Raw genomic sequence first — 16887 nt, forward strand, 5'->3', positions numbered from 1 at the left:
ACCCGAGGGTGAAACCATCATCCAGCGAACATTGAAAAAAAATGTTTCATTTGTTAAAGGAACTTTTTCGTTTTGGTATTTGAACACGTCAGGTCCTCGAAGGCAAGAGACTTTCAAGTGTACCAAGACTTTACTGTCGACGGCCACCTGATAGCTGAAAGCTCGAGAGTGTGTCCTGAGAGCTGCCATTGGAACTGTTGTCTTGTGCTCAAGAAGCCCGAGATTGTACTGTGCTCCACGCTGCCATCTTACCCCGTGTCCAAAATGTGGGGAAGGGAGACCCAGGCCACTGCATCCTGACATATTATTTGAGAACACTTCTTTCTTTTCCTGAGAACTATCCCACACCCCTTTTTGTTTTAGTTGTGAGGTTTGGCAATAGGTTTCTTAGTATAGGCCCTTTTTTATGTGGACACAATTGATGGTCGATGCTTGCTCCCATTTTAGATGAAGGTTTAGATTAGGAATTTTCCCAACCTGCATACAGCATTAATTGTTCAATAAACACCCTTGAACTGTGATCACTTGTGTCTGTCTTACTTGTTGTCACCATGAGTTACTCACAGCAACGACGACAAATGGTGAAAGGAGTGACTCACAAAGCAGGCCACACTCTAGACGCAATCTTCGTCAACAAATATGGGATCACAACAGTGCCCCCAATCCATATACTTGGAGCGACCACCTCATTACACCCTTCGTGAAACAAGCATCATCAACATCCAGCAACCTCCACAATAGCCCTACAATCGGGAAAAGAAACTGGAGAACTATCAAAAGTGTGGACCTTAAAGTGAAACTGGAAGCCCCAAAACCATCCATCACCACCCTAGGCAGAGCTGGCATAGAAGAAAGAACAGAAACAATCTTACACTGGATCAGGAAATCAATAGATGACATTGCACCAGAAAAACTTCAACCCTTCAAGAAAGAAAACGGTGGCAAAAGGGTTCACACCCCTCCTCAAAGCATTGAAAAAATACAACAGGAAACTAGAATAAGAATGTAGGAAAAGCTATGAACAAGGCAAACAAAAATCACAAATCAACGACAGATCAGACTATACAAAGCAGAAACACTCAAAGCGAAAAAGAAACACAATGAACGGATCGCGAAAGCAGGCAACACTGAGAAAGAACAGTTGAACGTTATAACTGAGATGAGAAACCCAACCGGATGCAACAACTTGGTCCAAACACAAAAACTGTGCAACAAGCTCACCGACCACTTTAAGAACAAAATCAACAACATCCAGCAAATTATGCAAAGGAGACTAAACTTCCCAACAGCCCACCTCAACCAACTGACACCGGAACCACATACCAAACTGAACATCCTCCTCCAAATCTCAAGAGATAAATTCGACAGCCTGGTGAACAAATGCAACAGTGCAGGCTCCCATGCAGATCCCTGCTCACCAGACATATACAAATCCATTCTAGCACAGAGAAGAGCATCAGAACAGTACCTCAGCCTCTTCAATCTCTCACTAGCATCTGGAACAGTGACACAAGCCTTCAAATCAGCCTACATCAAACCATTAAATCATGATACGTTGGGCAACGTGGAAGACCTCTCCAACTACAGAACCAGCTCAGACATTCCAAAGCTACTAGAAACCTTTGTATACGAACACATTTCTGAATATGTCGAAAACAACCAGCTACTAGATCAAGCTCAAGTAGGCTTCAGACCCATTAGAGGAACAGACTCCCTATATATATGGGACTAGCAGGTGTACCCGTGCTTCACACAGTAATTCCTACTTCAGTCCTAGTTTGAAGTTTATTTAATAAACGAAACCAATGCTTGTGTGTAGAAAATATTGCTAGTCTTTCCTGTAGGAGCTAGTGTGAACAAATTGTCTTTGTTTCCAATTCTGGAGCAAGCCACATAAAGCTGACCATGAGAAAAGCATGAATCCTGTGAATCAATTCCAGCTACTTTGAGTTGGAGCATTGAGACTGCGCAGCAACATTATTGGTGTCCTGTCCTACAGCCGAGGCAGCAGCAACCTCAACATAAGTGCCATACATGTAGGGCTGAAGCGTGTAAGCTTGGTACTGTTGAGATGGCATACATACGTCAGCTTCAGTGGGAAATTAAGTTCTTGTAATTATCATGAGAGATTTGCCACAATGTGATCATTGCAGACACTATTGAAGAGACATGCACCGTTTCCTGTCACCCGCTAATGCAGTAATCTAATTGTAGTAATCTACAAAAGCACTGTTATTGGTCACCCGCCTGACTTCCAAAGTGAGTGCCGCTAGAATGCTAGAATGCTGATGGTGTGGAAAGTTTGGTACAATGAACTGCTGAAGTTTTCATGAACTGTTGAACTTTAGGAACAATGAACATATAACTATGGCAGAAATACAGCGATGAGAGACATATTCCAGACTGCTTAAAACAAGATTTGGAAAAATGTAGATTTCATACTTTTTACATTGTCTGAACCATGGAACCTACCTACATGCTACATTTCACGTTTATAGCATGTTGGGAAGTATACTGAACATTTTGAACAGATACACACACATATCCCCCAATTTCCCTTTTATATATATATATATATATATAGAGAGATGATCTAAAGACCAACGCTGACTCCAACACAAACTCAGTATTAATACTACTCATTCTCTCTGCAGCCTTCGTTACGGTCAACCATGACATCATCATCAAACGACTAGAAAACATAGGGATCAGCAACACAGCCCTTCTCTGTTTAAAATCACTCCTGACAGAGAGAACAGAAACAACATGGCTAGCACCATTCAAATCTGCACCTCGAAATACAACATGTGGAGTCCCACAGAGTTCTTTGCTGCCCCTGCTACTGTTCAACATCTACATGACTCCTCTAATAAGCCTCATCAAGAAGCACGGCCTCACCTGCTACAACTATGCAGATGACACCCAAATCATCTACAAAATCAGTGTAAGTGAAGAGGAGAACCCCTCACTAACCAACTGTCTCAAAGAACTGAACAAATGGATGAGCACCAATAACCTTAAACTCAACCCGGATGAAACAGAACTCTTGAGTACAGCCAATAACCAAGCATTCCATGGACCACTGAACTGGGAAATCCACCAGAACCATCAAAATCATACCTCAACACCACACGACATCTACAAACCAAAAACGCACAAACCCTCAATGATTAGTTTCTCCGAACTGAAGCTGCCAACAGCATATCAAAGCTCTCTTGCTCTTCTCCCGTTCAATCCCACTAACAAACCTACCCAACCCTCCTTCCATTGCAGATCCGCCAGGGCACCAAGATATCACACAAGTGGCAGCAGTGCACGGTACAAGACCAGATAACATAACATAGATCAGAAAAACACTTCCAAATTACTCCAACAGTAGTAGGAAGAAGTTCTGATGCTGGAGGTAAGACTGTAACTGGTGGGCTAAGTAACTGTGCAACCCCAACCCAGGTCTCCTTGTTATCAACTCAGTCAACTGTGGCTGTATTTTCACTTGGCCATGCACAGCCCTTTTCAGCCCAGAAAAAATTGTAAATTCTTGAGCTAAGTACTCTTATGTCAAAATATATACCAAGGGATGTATGTTTAAGGGAAAAAGCAAATACCATCTATAGCAAGTCACAAAATATGTGAATTGATTCAGGATAAAAGGAACGTTGTTATCACTAATTTAGAGAAGCCCATAAGAGCGAACCGAGAGAGGCCCTGAGTAATAAAGTCTTAGATTGTCTTCATCCTAAAGACGGGAATGGGAATATAAGATTGAACGACCTGAAAGTCCTTCATCGGGTACAATTTGATGAATGGTTCCCTTCTAACAATTCAGACTGTATTGTTGTGGGCTGTGGTAAAAGTAATATTCCCGTGTTTTTGAGCACCTGTGTGAGCCTGGGAAACATGTCACTTGACTTTAATCTGAGAATTGTCTTGGACTAATCCTAACCAGCTAAACCAAGTCTTGGGCAGGATACCTCCATTTATCTAACGTGAGGGCATGTTAGACTAACCCAAAATTTAATGTCTAAGTGTGGAATTCTCACCCTTTTTTTTATTCAAACATGCATCTCTAGATTAGCAGAGGGCCTGTGTTGCTTATCTTTTACATTTACTTTTTATGTTTTGTTTTTTAGTTAACAAAATGGTTTACCATTGCTTGTTTTTGTTTTGACTAGTGTAAATACTGTGTGTATTAGTTTCTGATGCTTGTGGTCCAGTATTAATTTATGGCATATGTTGTGTGTTTTTGTGAGCGCTCTAATGCCTCTGGGCTTGCTACATATATATAAATAAAAAAACAAACAAAAAGTATGGGCAACCCCCCCGATAACTCCTTTTCAATAGGTGAACACACAATGCCCCAAAGGTTCCCATGGCATAAGGGATTTATTCTTTTGGCTTACACATCTCGCAGAATTATTAAGACCCAATGTGTCCCATCTGTCTGACCTGGCTCCATTATTCCTTTTCCACAGTGAACTGAAAGCAACCCCACACTGCCCTCCCAAAATATCTGAAACCACTGTGAGGGTCTAGGAGTAAGAGACGGACACAAAGGTGGCATGTTGATTGACAAAGACTTTTATTAATAACCAAGCATGGGGGAAATTGGAGGAAAACCTAACTGGACCTATCTGTGGGGTTTCTCTGCATCTACAGAGCTTGCTAATGAAACTGTCTGCGTCAGAATGTCAAAAGTAAAGTTGGCTGTCCTGTGTTGAAATCCTAACCTATCCCTCATAAGCTCTCTCAATATAATGTGCAAGGGTAAATGTCTTTTCACTGTTGACCTGCAGCCCGAACTTGTAGATCAAACATAAAAGTTCCAAAAGGTGTAGGAAAATTAAGCAAATGTTCCACAAGATCCAAGGGGTTGATTCCCTTTCCCCAGAGGCTTTGAAGCATATGAAAAAAAAAAATGTTCCACAAGACGCAAGTCAAGAGCTTGGATCCATTTCTCAGGACCCGCTCCTTGGTCTACACTCCTGCCAAGTAGGCTATACAACCTTCCTATTTTCCTACAGCCTCGGTTTAGTCTCCTGCCAAGGTCTATGAGTGTTCCTTGAATATGCAAGCTTTGTATTAGTTGGTATTATGGTTTGGGTATTTGTCCCCCGTATGGGTCCCGGATGCCTTTCACTTGGTTAGCTTCCCAGCTCTCTCTTCAAGCCACAGCCTTGCTTCACTCTTCTTCCAAGGTCTGCAAAACTCTCTTGCATGTTTAAAATGTATATTCCTCTTTGTTAGTGGTTGGGTGTTATTTACCAAGCGTGGGTCCCAGAACCCCTTCACTTGTATGTTCTTACAGTTCTCTTTTTTTAATAGACCATAGCCTGGGTTTACTCTCCTGCCAAGGTCTGTGAGTGTTGCTTAAATATCCAAAGTTGGTGTTTCTCACTGTTCGATGTTTATCTTACCACCATGGGTCCCAGACCCCCTTAGTGTAATGATTCTGCCTCTTTGTTGTCTCATACGTCTTGCCTCCAGTCTCCTGCCCCCTCTGGGAATTCCAAGCCTTGGGATCAGCCACCCTGGTACCTGTAGGGTCTGGGCCAACCCTCTCTGGTTGCTTGCCGGTCTCCCAGTGGTTTAGCAGGCTTCCTGGGCTCTCTATTGTCCTCGCCGACTTTCTACGTGCTTCTTCTGCTGTTCGGCATCTGTCTCCCGGCACTCACACAGTACTGGTTACTGGCAAGCAGCTTTCCTTCCCTCAGGTCTGCTTCCCATGCTGCAAGCCTTCTGTAAGTGCGGTTCTCTCCGGGACACAATGCTATTCTCCCTCTGGCCACCCCCGATGTACCTGAAGCCTCTCATGGTCCGCGCTGGACCTATAATAAAGACGTCACTCTGCAGTTCCCTCTCTGTCTTTGAATGACAGTGGGCCAATCGGGTCCTTGCAAAGGCTAGAGCACGTACTGTCGTTCTTGTTGGTAATCAAATTACTCGCAGCCTTTTCCTCGTCCAAGTAGTTATTACCTGGGATGTACTGGGATGTATTACAACACTACATGGGGGTTTCATGTAATGTGGAGAAGAATGGGTTTTGAGGGAAGGTGGGAGGGGGATTGGGTTCTTTCCAGCTGGTCGCAACTCTCAATTGGGTCCTCCCTCCCCATGAGATCCTACAGCTGAGCACCACCCCCAGGGGTAATATCGGGTAGTGGCCTCACCTCCCTGGCCTCATAGAAAAGGCCTCCCCCATCTAAAGCAGTAACGACACCTTGAGATTTGTCACACCACCAAACCACAGTACATTTGTGTAGCCCTGCAAGGACTACAAGACATGCAAAGCCGTAAGAAAGACGTAGGACCCTGCAGTGATGAACCAGTGAACATTCAATAATCGTTTAATCTGGAAAGCCACTTCCCTTTGTTAGCCTGAAATCTTGCTGTACGAACACTCCTGAGTGAAGATCGGATCAAGGGTGGACAGCCAGGGCAGTGGGGAGCCAAATCAGAAGCAGTATGACATCCAAGACTGGAGAAAGCCCTCATGAAAGTTTGGCCTGTGGACCAATCAGCACAAGCTGGGAAGTATCAATCTAGTCCAAAAAAGCATTTGCAGCAATGTGACAATACTAGTACTCTGGGATTGTCAATAAGGGGGGGGGCTCTATGTCAGGGCCAGGGGACCTAGGGTGAATCACAGAGCCAATCCTTGAGGACCTTTACTGTTGGGAGGTCCCCAATTCCTGTCTCAACCCCTTCACCTATGCAATTAACAACTAACTCAAATCATGCCTCCATTACAAAATGTTAGCCAGTATTTTGCTCTTCCTTTCGTAGAACTTTCAGTTGAAACATCAGAGAGAGAGTCCTCAGCCAGTGTCCTGCATGCAGTGGAAACCCGAAGATCACAGTGCCATTCACACTGGTCAACTAAATATCTTCATGGAATCAACCTATCACTTCCAGTATGAAATTCAATACTAGAAAATGCCTCTCTTACTGAAAGAAGACAACCAAACAAAAAACAAACTCTGAATGGGAACCTAGAGGTTTCCATCGTATCCTGTCATTTTTCCGACAATTTACTTCTAAGGAATTCTGCCGAAAAACTCTTCAAATTATATAGGGCTGAGGGTAAGGGGTTAAAAGGGGTGTGGAGGGATTTGGGGGCAGGGGGACTAGTATAGGGAAAGGGGGGCTTCTGTTGGACCCCCCAAATAAAAAATAATAATTTGATGAGTTTTATGGGCAGAATTCCATCGAAGTAAATTCATTTGAAGGAATTCTGGTGGGTAAAACAACATTGAACCGTACCCCTCCTATCCAATAAATAAAATGATCCAGAAGGGTCCACCAAATAGGTTAACACATTATTAATAGAAGTCACAACTACTGAAACTACTTTAGCGAATCCAGCAACAATCCTACAGGATGAACTCTTCACCATCCAACGTGAATTAGAATCCATAATCACCCCTCCTGCCACCATCACTAAAGACAACTCTTGGTGCAACAAAGCACAAGATGCACTTACTGGAAAAATCTCCTTAATGCAACTCAAAATCAAATCCAAATTAGACATCAGCACTCCCCCCCCCTCTCTGACCCACCAACCCCATTACTTCACTGCATCACATTCTTCGACATTCAACTTCTAACTGAAAATGAAGTTTTCAGCCTTTTACAAGGCCTCAAACCCTCCTGATGCAAAGGTGACATCTGCCCTTCACCCGTCATCAAAAACTGTGCAGAACCTCTGATACCACTTATTACCACCATCATCAACGCATCCTTCGCCTCCAGCTCTGTCCCCAGTACCTTTAAAGAATCCTGGATTTCACCACTGCTCAAGAAATTCTCGTTTCACCCATCTAGTCCTACAATCTATCGCTCCATCGCCACCGCCCCCTTCCTCCACAGAATCATCCATGAGCTGTCTACCTCCAAATTCAACAAGATTTTGAACAACACCACATTCTCAGCACTGGCCAATCTGGCTTCCATAGTGGTTACGGTGCTGAAACCGCTCTCCTTGATCTCAAGAACCAATTTGATGACTGCACAGACTCTGGCAACCTCATTAACTCCTGCTACTCCTGGATCTATCCGCAGCCTTTGACCTTGCCGATTATCACACTCTCTGCCACCACCTCGCAACCTCTGCCCACTTCTCCCCTGCAGCCACCAAATGAAGAACCTCCTTCCTGGCTGACCGAACTTCCAAAGTGTTCTCCGATGATGCCTCCGCTATGCCCACACCCATCTCTTGCTGTGTACCTCAAGGTTCTTGCATCTGCCCCAACCTCTCCAATGCCTATACAAAGCCCCTCTTCAATGACCTAGATTCACTGAACATCACACACACAAACAATGCTGATGATATCCAGATCTTCTTTCCACTCTCTGGCAACTACCCCCTGGCAGAACAAAATTAAACTCAGTCTACGCAACCATTCAATCCTGGATGGCTGTCCACCTCCTCTGTTTGAACAATTACAAGATGGAAACCCTACCAGTTGGCAACCCTGACCGTCTTGCGAAACTTGACACAGCCAACCAATCCTTCGCTATTGATGGTCACCTCATCTCTGTCTCCCCTGTCATAAAATCTCTGCGAATCTACCTTTTTCTCCTCCCTCAATCTGATGTGCCAGGTCAACGCCAATGCCTCTTCGGCTGCTTGCGCTACCAAGCTCATCTATGCCAGCAGACCTTTCCTCTCCATTGAAAATCGCCTCACCATAGCACCGTCATAGAATCCAAACTTGACTATTGTAATGCACTACTTTGCAGAACTACAAAAAACAAACCTCAACAAACTCCGAACCTAGCAAAATAATGCAATCTGTGCTGGCTACAATTCGGGCACACAAAACGTGGATCTCATTACGCGTACGGCAGTAGCTGTGCCGGTAAAACATTTTTCTGGTGGCTGGCTCCACGGATTACGACCCCGGTGTTCCTGGATGTCAAGCACTGAAAAAATGTTAATCCCCATTCCCATTTGAGTCCCATAGGACTCAATGGGAATGGGGATGAAGGAAGCACCGGCACCATTAATATTGGTGCTGGTGCTTGCCGGAAAGTCAGCGGGCGGGTGCCGTCCCGCCCGCCAGGTCAGGCCTGGCGGGCGGTACCACAGCCACCCGCAGACTCGGAGTGTGCCGGTCCGGTAACAACAGTGCCGGTAGGCTTACTGGCACTGTTGTTACCGGACCGGCACACTCGTAATGAGGCCCCATGTCTCTGAAGCCAGAAGTAAAGCTCATTGGCTCCCTTTCAAAGAAAGAATCAAATTCAAAGTCCTCACCATTGCACACAAGTGTCTCATGAATACTGCTCCTTCCTACTTATCCCAAAAACTCTCAAAAACCTGCTCGACCAGGCCAAAAGGGATCAGCTACAGCCACCGCCTGACTTTGCCCATTTTTAAGCTCACCAAAGATGAGGTTCAAGCTTCCCCGTCGCTGCGGCTTAGCTCTGGAACTCACTACCCCTACGCTCAGAACCTTCCCACTCTGCCTTCAGAAAACATCTTAAAACATGGCTCTTCAACTAACTATTCTCCCTTTCCCCTTCCCCTTCGTTATTCTTCCTTGTATCTGTAACCATAACTATTGCCTGGATGCCAAAGGGTTAAGTGCACTTCTACAAATTTAAAAATACATAAATATCACCAGGGCTCTGGAAAATATCCTCAAAGAACTATGCCACGTCAGCTCCAGGTGATTAAAGAGCTTAGAGAAACTTTTTCAGCATAGGAGAGCCCCCCACCTTACACCACTGTCTTATAGAGGTTTGTTGATGGTGAAGGCCCAAAAGCCTTCTTCACCAGCTTTAAATGGTGTGAGAAACATGAAGGTGTCTCACTCCCTAGTCCCCAGGGATCCGTCATTCAGGTAGCCAGGTCCACCTCAGTTCCTGGGGATGAACCAGTGCGGGACGATCACCTGGATGATCGGTCTACGGAGAGCGGAAGTGAGACACTGAAGGGTGAGACGCGGTATCCCCTTCCTTATGACACCTTTTCCCCATCCTTCCCAGTCGGATACTTAGAAACTCTATGCCCCCCTTTTCCAATATGGACCCTTTCTCACACTGTGAACCCCAACAGACTAATAACAGAGCAGTTTACCTGACATGTCCCAACATATGGGTCAGGCAAAGTCAGGCAATTGCCGACAACTACACACACCTGACTGCCCTTTCCCTCCCCAATAGGAATAAAAGGCGGAGCAGGAGAGCACACTCTGAGTAAGGCCAAATGCACGAGGAAGCATCTATTCCAGGACGGCAGTTCAAAATGAGGAGAAAAGCGGCAAGACCTGAAAGGATGTCAAGGTGGGAGTTGCCCTTGCCCTTTTTGACGCAGACCTACAAAGCCTCCGACAAAGGAAACATAAGACCGGGAATCGCAGCTGGCGAATGGTGTGACAGATGTCAGCGGTACATGGAACCCTCCCACATTGATAGCCAGGGCAGGGAGACGCGGTTGCCATCGTGGTACCGTCCTTGACTCCAGCAGCAAAAGAAACGCCAATGAGTTCAGCACAGCCAGTGTGTCGGAAGAAACTAATAGAGGACCGGATTGTGTCAGGCTCAAGGTTGCATTGGCAACATTAAGAAGATTAATAGAGAGGTATTTTTGTGAACAAACTTGGTACCAGAGATAAAGTGGTCCGGCGTCCTATGGGCGCTCAATCGAAGGTCTCTAACTGGTATCCATCTCCTGAACAAAGAGAACGTGGAATTACAAAAGTATTGAAGCTACAAGTACCAAGAGGCCATAGGGAAGGCCGGTGGGAGGTGTCAAGGTGGTCATACAAGGGTCCAGCCAAACCCCTTGTACAATCGAAAGTCCTTGACACGTTGCAGAAGTTTTGACGATTGTGAAATTGTAAACCTGACTGAAGGAATTGTGAAACAGGTGTTTGCGCCCGGCTGAGGGGAACGACGTGTGAACTGTTATTTTGTGATATCTGCACTTGTCATAGGCTAACAGAGTGACCCGACGAGACGTGCACACCCTTCGGACGTCTATATTTAAAATTGGCAAGTGCTTTGAAAGGTCTGATCCCGGATGAGGGGGACCTAACTAACACTAGATGGTGGTTTAAAAATACATTGAGACTTTCAATATCACAAATGAGGAGATTGTGATTGAAAGGCGGTAGTGAACCCGACTGAGGGACGTCAAGAGAAAATCTAAGGGAAGTGAATCCCACATTGTGAAGAAGCAAAGTGAACTACAATGTGATGACAAGTATGACCCCGAATGAGGGATGTCCACAGTGAGTGGTTGTATACACGACAAAAAGGGTACTGGTAACGCAGGGAACGGCCCATGAAAACTGTCAGAAAGTTAAGTCCTGTATGGGTCCTATTCCCAAAATAACCTCATTGGTTATGTAAAGCACTACACCCATTTGTATATTTCACAGTCATAACCTCACATTACAATTGGATTTTTTGTAAATAAAAACATATTTAATACGAAATATTTGTACATACAATTAAGTCAAACATGTAATACACATACATAACAATAAGTGAAATCATTGAAACCATATATTAACTGGTTGGAGCCAAATCAACACTTTTAACCAAAAAAGGCAAAAGAGCAAAAAAACAAACAAAAAGGAAAGAGCCGGACCAAAGCCGGACATAAACAGGAGTTCCTAAATTGTTTTTAGGCTTTCAATATTACTTAACAAAAACAAGAATTCCTACTCATTTATAGGCATTCAATTTTTCTAGAATACATATTCCTTTGGAAGTGAAATCCCAGGTTGAAAATATTAGGAAGCTGGGATTGGGTCTGCCAACGCATCAGAGGGGAATTTTTAGAAGCCAAAATAATGAATGCCAATACTGCGTGTCCTTAGCAAATGAAGCACAAAGGGCAGGGTTCGGAACCCAAAGTGGGTGAGGCGTGTTAGTGAAGAACCTCCAATATCCTCTGATCAAGAAAATGCGTTTCGGCGGTGGTAACTGTGCGGAGAAAGTAGAATCTTCACAGTTGAAAGACTGTTCCGCCTTCGTCAGGGCAATAAGTAGCAAGACCCTAATGTGGTACCAGGAGAAACCGCTGTGGATAATCAGTCCTCATGTAGTCAGGTGAGAAGATGGGATGTAGGTTGGAGCCAACTGGCGAGCTAAAAATAGCCGTGTAGAGAGAGCGATCCCTGATTGCAGGAAAATATGAGGGCCTGGACCCTTAATGTGATCCAGAAATGGATCCTCTGCGGAAAGTGTTAGTACGGGAGCACGCTCAGCGAAGAGGAAGCAGAGAGGTCCGTGTCTTTCGTCACACGGGAAATGGGTCTCAAAACCTATAAAAGCACGTTTAGATATACTGGCTCTGGGAGCGGGTTAGGAAGTAGCTCCAAGTCGTCTCGAGGGAACTGGAGCGGCTGTGAATGCCGTCGTGTCCAGTGTGCTGCGTTCCAGTGAGTGGTTGGTCTGAGCCCGACGGAGTGAGGCTGACGGCTGAGAGAAGGATCGAAGCCCGGGTGAGGGGGATCCAAGGGTGAAGGGTAATCACCTGATGTGAAGATTAGCAGAAGGAACTTTTGTTTTGTTGTTTTTATGGCATATCAGGCCCTCTGAAGCAAGAGACTATGCATGAGAAGAGACTTGGGCACCGAAGGCCCTGATATAGAGAAAAGGAATTGTAAGCTTGTGCCAGAGAAGCCCAGGAGTGTGCTGTGCTCAAGAGTCTCGCCTTGTTCCGTGCTAAAAACATGGGGAAGGGAGACCCCAGCCATAACATACTGATTTTGTGAACACTTCTTTCTTTTCTTGTGAACATTATCCCACACTATTTTGTAGCATAGCGGTAAGGATTGGCAATAGGTTTTTTAGTATAGGCCCATTTTATTTGACTAGACTCCACCAGGACTGTATTATTATTATTTGATGGTTGTAGCTTGCTCCCATCTTAGATTAAGGTTAGGCTTTTATCTCACCCATTCTTACAGTTTAATAAAAACCCTTGAACTGTGATCACTTGTGTCTTTCTTACTTTGATACCATGCCTTCCTTACAGAAAGCAGGAATGAGTCCACTAATATTATCCATTGTGTTTACAGTTTCTAATTTACTGTAACGCTCACCTGATTCCCGTAGAGGCGCCGGTCTTGACTGGGCGTATACCGTATCTTCAAAGGTGATGTGTAACACACGGCTGGCTCTTTGGGCTGGACCTCTGTGCACTGTATGTCTGACTCGAAGGGTAAGATGTCTTAGGTAAGTGAACGCCGTGCTCTTCATCTGCCTCGGGGCAGGGTGCTGTAACCAGTTTCTTCACTGGATAAGAGGAGCAGGCCTCTTGACTTCAGAGGACTGCTGTCCGTCGTTTACTGCACGAACGGTAAGTTTCGAGTAATTCTAATGTCTTTAAAGTCTTTAGTAATGATGTTTCTTGTTTTGCAGGGTTCCGGCGATGGCGGATGACGGGCTGAAGTGAGTTGAAGATGGAGCCCGTGTGATGAATAGAAGCGCCTGGAAGCACGTAAGTAAGCGCTTGTTGCCTGCTTCACGATGCGCTCTAACTGTCTTTTTATTTTGCAGGTACAAGTTCGGAGCGGCTGCAGGGTGCCGGAATACCCACTGGGTTAGATGTGGAAAGGAGTAATGGCACGTGAGTATTAAAGTTCCCCAATGTCTTTAAACGCACCTTGTTTTGTCTTTCAGATGCGGGATGCAGCGCCGAAGGCCTCCGGAGCGTGCGAAGAGTTGGTAAGCTTTTGTCTTTCAGATGCCGGAATGCAGTGTGAAGACCTCCGGAGCGCACGAAGAGTAGGTAAGCCTTTGTCTTTCAGATGCCGGAATGCAGCGCGAGGCGTTGGTGACAGCCGATGGACCAGGTAAGTGAAGAGCTGTCACTGAAGACCGTAATGCTAACCTGTTCTTTCTTGTCTTTATAGGTGTTGCTGAAGACTGGATTCAGGATGGTAAGCCTTTTTCCTTAGGCCCAGGATCAGATGCAGAAGACACGATGAGCGTTCTGCTGCAGAGGATGCAGAATAACGCAAAGCAAGATTCATCCATCGGGTGTGGTTTAAATAGCCTCCTGTAGTGCTTAGGTGTCTCCTTCCACAACCACGCCTAGGTAAGAAAAGAGTTCCTGCTTTCCAGAAGAGTTCCAGTGTTCTGAATCTAGGGAGTGGCTCCTGCCCCACCTAACAGGAAAAGTAGTTCCAAACAGAAGAGGATCAGAGGCTCAACTGGCAGGCAAGTAAGCAGCATGGTCTGCTGCAGGTAAGTCCACCCAAGCATTATGAGCCCGGCGCTTCCAGCGCTGGGACTGGGCATATTTATGAGCCTGGTGCCACTGGCGCCAGGACTGGGTCCAAAAGGTCCCAATTGGGACTGGTTGGCACTCGGAACCTGGGTTATGGATCTGCTTCCAAGGGAGTTGGGAAAACCCTGACCTTTTGGAAGCAGAGATCATGACATTTACACAATAGGAAATTTCCTATTGCTGGTACTTGCATTGGGGTATCTGATAAAGTTAAAACTTTAGGGGTATACTTAGATGCACATTTTACTATGAAGCCTTATGTCAGCAGCATTGTTGCCAGTTGCTCTTATTTCCTCAGACTGCTCGGACAGATTTGCCCTTTTTTATCTAAGCAGAGCTGTGCCATGATTGCCTTAGCAATTATTGGCTCAAAACGTGACTATGTTTGTAGCTTGCTGCAGGGAGTCAGTCAAGAAACCTAACTAGACTGCAGACTACAGAATGGAGCTGTTCGTGTTGCACAGTGTCTGGCTCGCAAGGACCATGTCTGTCAAGGCACAGAGACAGCTCCAATGAATCCCGTTTAGATCTCGTATTCTTTTTAGAACTCTCGTTATGACCCATAAATGCCTCACTGGTGCCAGCTCGAAGTAGCTGAAGGATAGATTTTGCTGGCTACCAGAACACTGGCCTTTGAGGTCGAACAACTGTAGTCTGTTGCTTGTCCCGCTTCAGTTTGCCAACATGACCTTTGATTACTCGGCTCTGGTTCTTTGGATTAAACTACCTCCTGATTTAAGATGTATTAACTTTCTGAATCAGCTCAAACGCTTGCTGATAGCACACATTTTTTCATAGTTCTGCCTTCTTGGTAGAGGTTGTATATCTTTTGTTCAATTGACTCTGTTTGTATGTTGTCCTGTTATTATTGAATTGTGTTTTTGTGTTTATGTGCGCCGCTATGCCTATGGGCATGTAATTAAAAAAATGAAAATTAGCAATAAGCTTCGGTTCAGCACAGGCGGCACCAGAGATGACCAGGGGAAAAAGACTAAGATTCAAGCTGGTGGACCGGACAGTAAAAGGTTTGGTGCACCAGCTTGAGTTCAAAACAGCACCAGGTACACTCAGGGACCACAGCCAATGTCAGCCCAAACCCAAATACAAGTCACAGGAGGAGACCCTCACTGTCAGTGCTACTCAGGATGAGGTGCGTACATAGTATATTCTAAATTATACTAAATTATAAATTAAGCAGAGCCAGTTACTCATAGTGGGTTTGCGGGAGGCTTGCGATTGGTGAAGCATGGAGACTAGAGAGCATTGGAAGAAGCCGAGGCATGAGAGATGGAGGAGAGTAGTCAGAGGCCAGCAATGGAGAGCAGAAACAAGGGGTGAAAGCTAAGAGGGTGAAGGGGTGGTAGCATCAGAGAGTGAGGAAGTGCTGCAAGCTAAGTAGGTGACCGCGAATCAAGGGATGAAAAGGAGGAGGTTTAAATTGTAGAATAGATGGAAATGGTAACCGAAGTGATAGACTCCATTCAAAGATTGCTGACACAGATGACCCAAGAGTGATAGAGACTTATAAAGGCCAGTACTTCTGGGTTCGGTTAAGAAGGCCTTAATGAACCAGCTTGGAAATCAAGATGGCTGCCAGATGTTTTTCTTGTAGTTTCTGGCTCTGGAGTTGCCTTTTCTTACAGAAATGTTATGATTTCTGTTCCTCTATTATGTCTCTTTGCTTTTCTGTTTCCCTGCTGTTCGTTTTCTTGCCACTTATCACTGAGGATTTGTTGTTCACTAAATGAGTGGGTTCTCTGGTTTCTATGGGTAGTATAGATTACTGGGTCTATCCCTTATTCTTTCACAGGGGGTTTCCCCTGTCTATTCCACTGTGGTCTGTTACTGCTTTCTTTTCCTTTCACTGGTTGAAATCCCCCTATTACAGTTTCTCCATTTGCCTTGCCTGTACTGGTGATTCCTAATTCCTTCTTGTCCTTTCCGATTCCTTGACTCACGTACTTGCCCCTAAGAAATTCTATTCCCCATTCCCACAGTGAGCACCTCTTCTGCTCTGCTTGCTAATGCACGAATACTCTTGGCCTCTGTTATCTAAGGCATTGGGATACACCACAACTCCACCATGTGGCAAGCCGACACTATTACATCCCCTGCTACCTCTGACTACGCTGGGGATAGCTACTTCTCATTTTTTTAAATCTCTGGATGTCTGCTTGCCACCCCTGGTGCCTCAGTCTCAATTATCAAATCCAATTTGGGATGGGTAGGATGGGTGGTTTTAGAGGGGGTTGGCTGGGGCTATCTGTGTGTGGTTTGGGAGAGGCACATGGGCATCTTGCTGTGGGTCTGCAAGGGGTATGGGGCATCTTGCTATGTGGAGGGAGTATGGGGCATTATGGTGGCCCTGCATCATGCTGTTCTCATCTTCATCTTGTATCCAGGCTTGCAACATTATGTGTTACTACTGACTTCTGCAATTGCATTCGCTCTCTCCTCTTGCTTCTCCACTCTTTTTGACTGCTTACTCTCTGTTCTCTCCTCCTCTACCTTTCTCCCTTTTCCTATCTCCTCTCCTCCTCCCCTTACTTTCTTCTATGCACTTACTCTATCAGAATTGTATCTGGACCTAGTATGATAGCAACTTCGTCTGTCTCCTCCCCCCTCTTTTGTCCCCA

The 16887-nt window shown here is 45.2% G+C and overlaps 1 protein-coding gene across 2 annotated transcripts in view; it reads right to left on the reverse strand.

Moving 5' to 3' along the window:
• The window catches only part of TTC24 (tetratricopeptide repeat domain 24), a 639301-nt gene that overhangs the window by 104125 nt on the left and 518289 nt on the right, over nucleotides 1-16887 (reverse strand). The window lies entirely within an intron of this gene.

The sequence above is a fragment of the Ambystoma mexicanum genome, chromosome 1p (assembly GCF_040938575.1).
Source record: "Ambystoma mexicanum isolate Mex_15411 chromosome 1p, UKY_AmexF1_1, whole genome shotgun sequence".
Lineage (NCBI taxonomy): Eukaryota > Metazoa > Chordata > Amphibia > Caudata > Ambystomatidae > Ambystoma > Ambystoma mexicanum.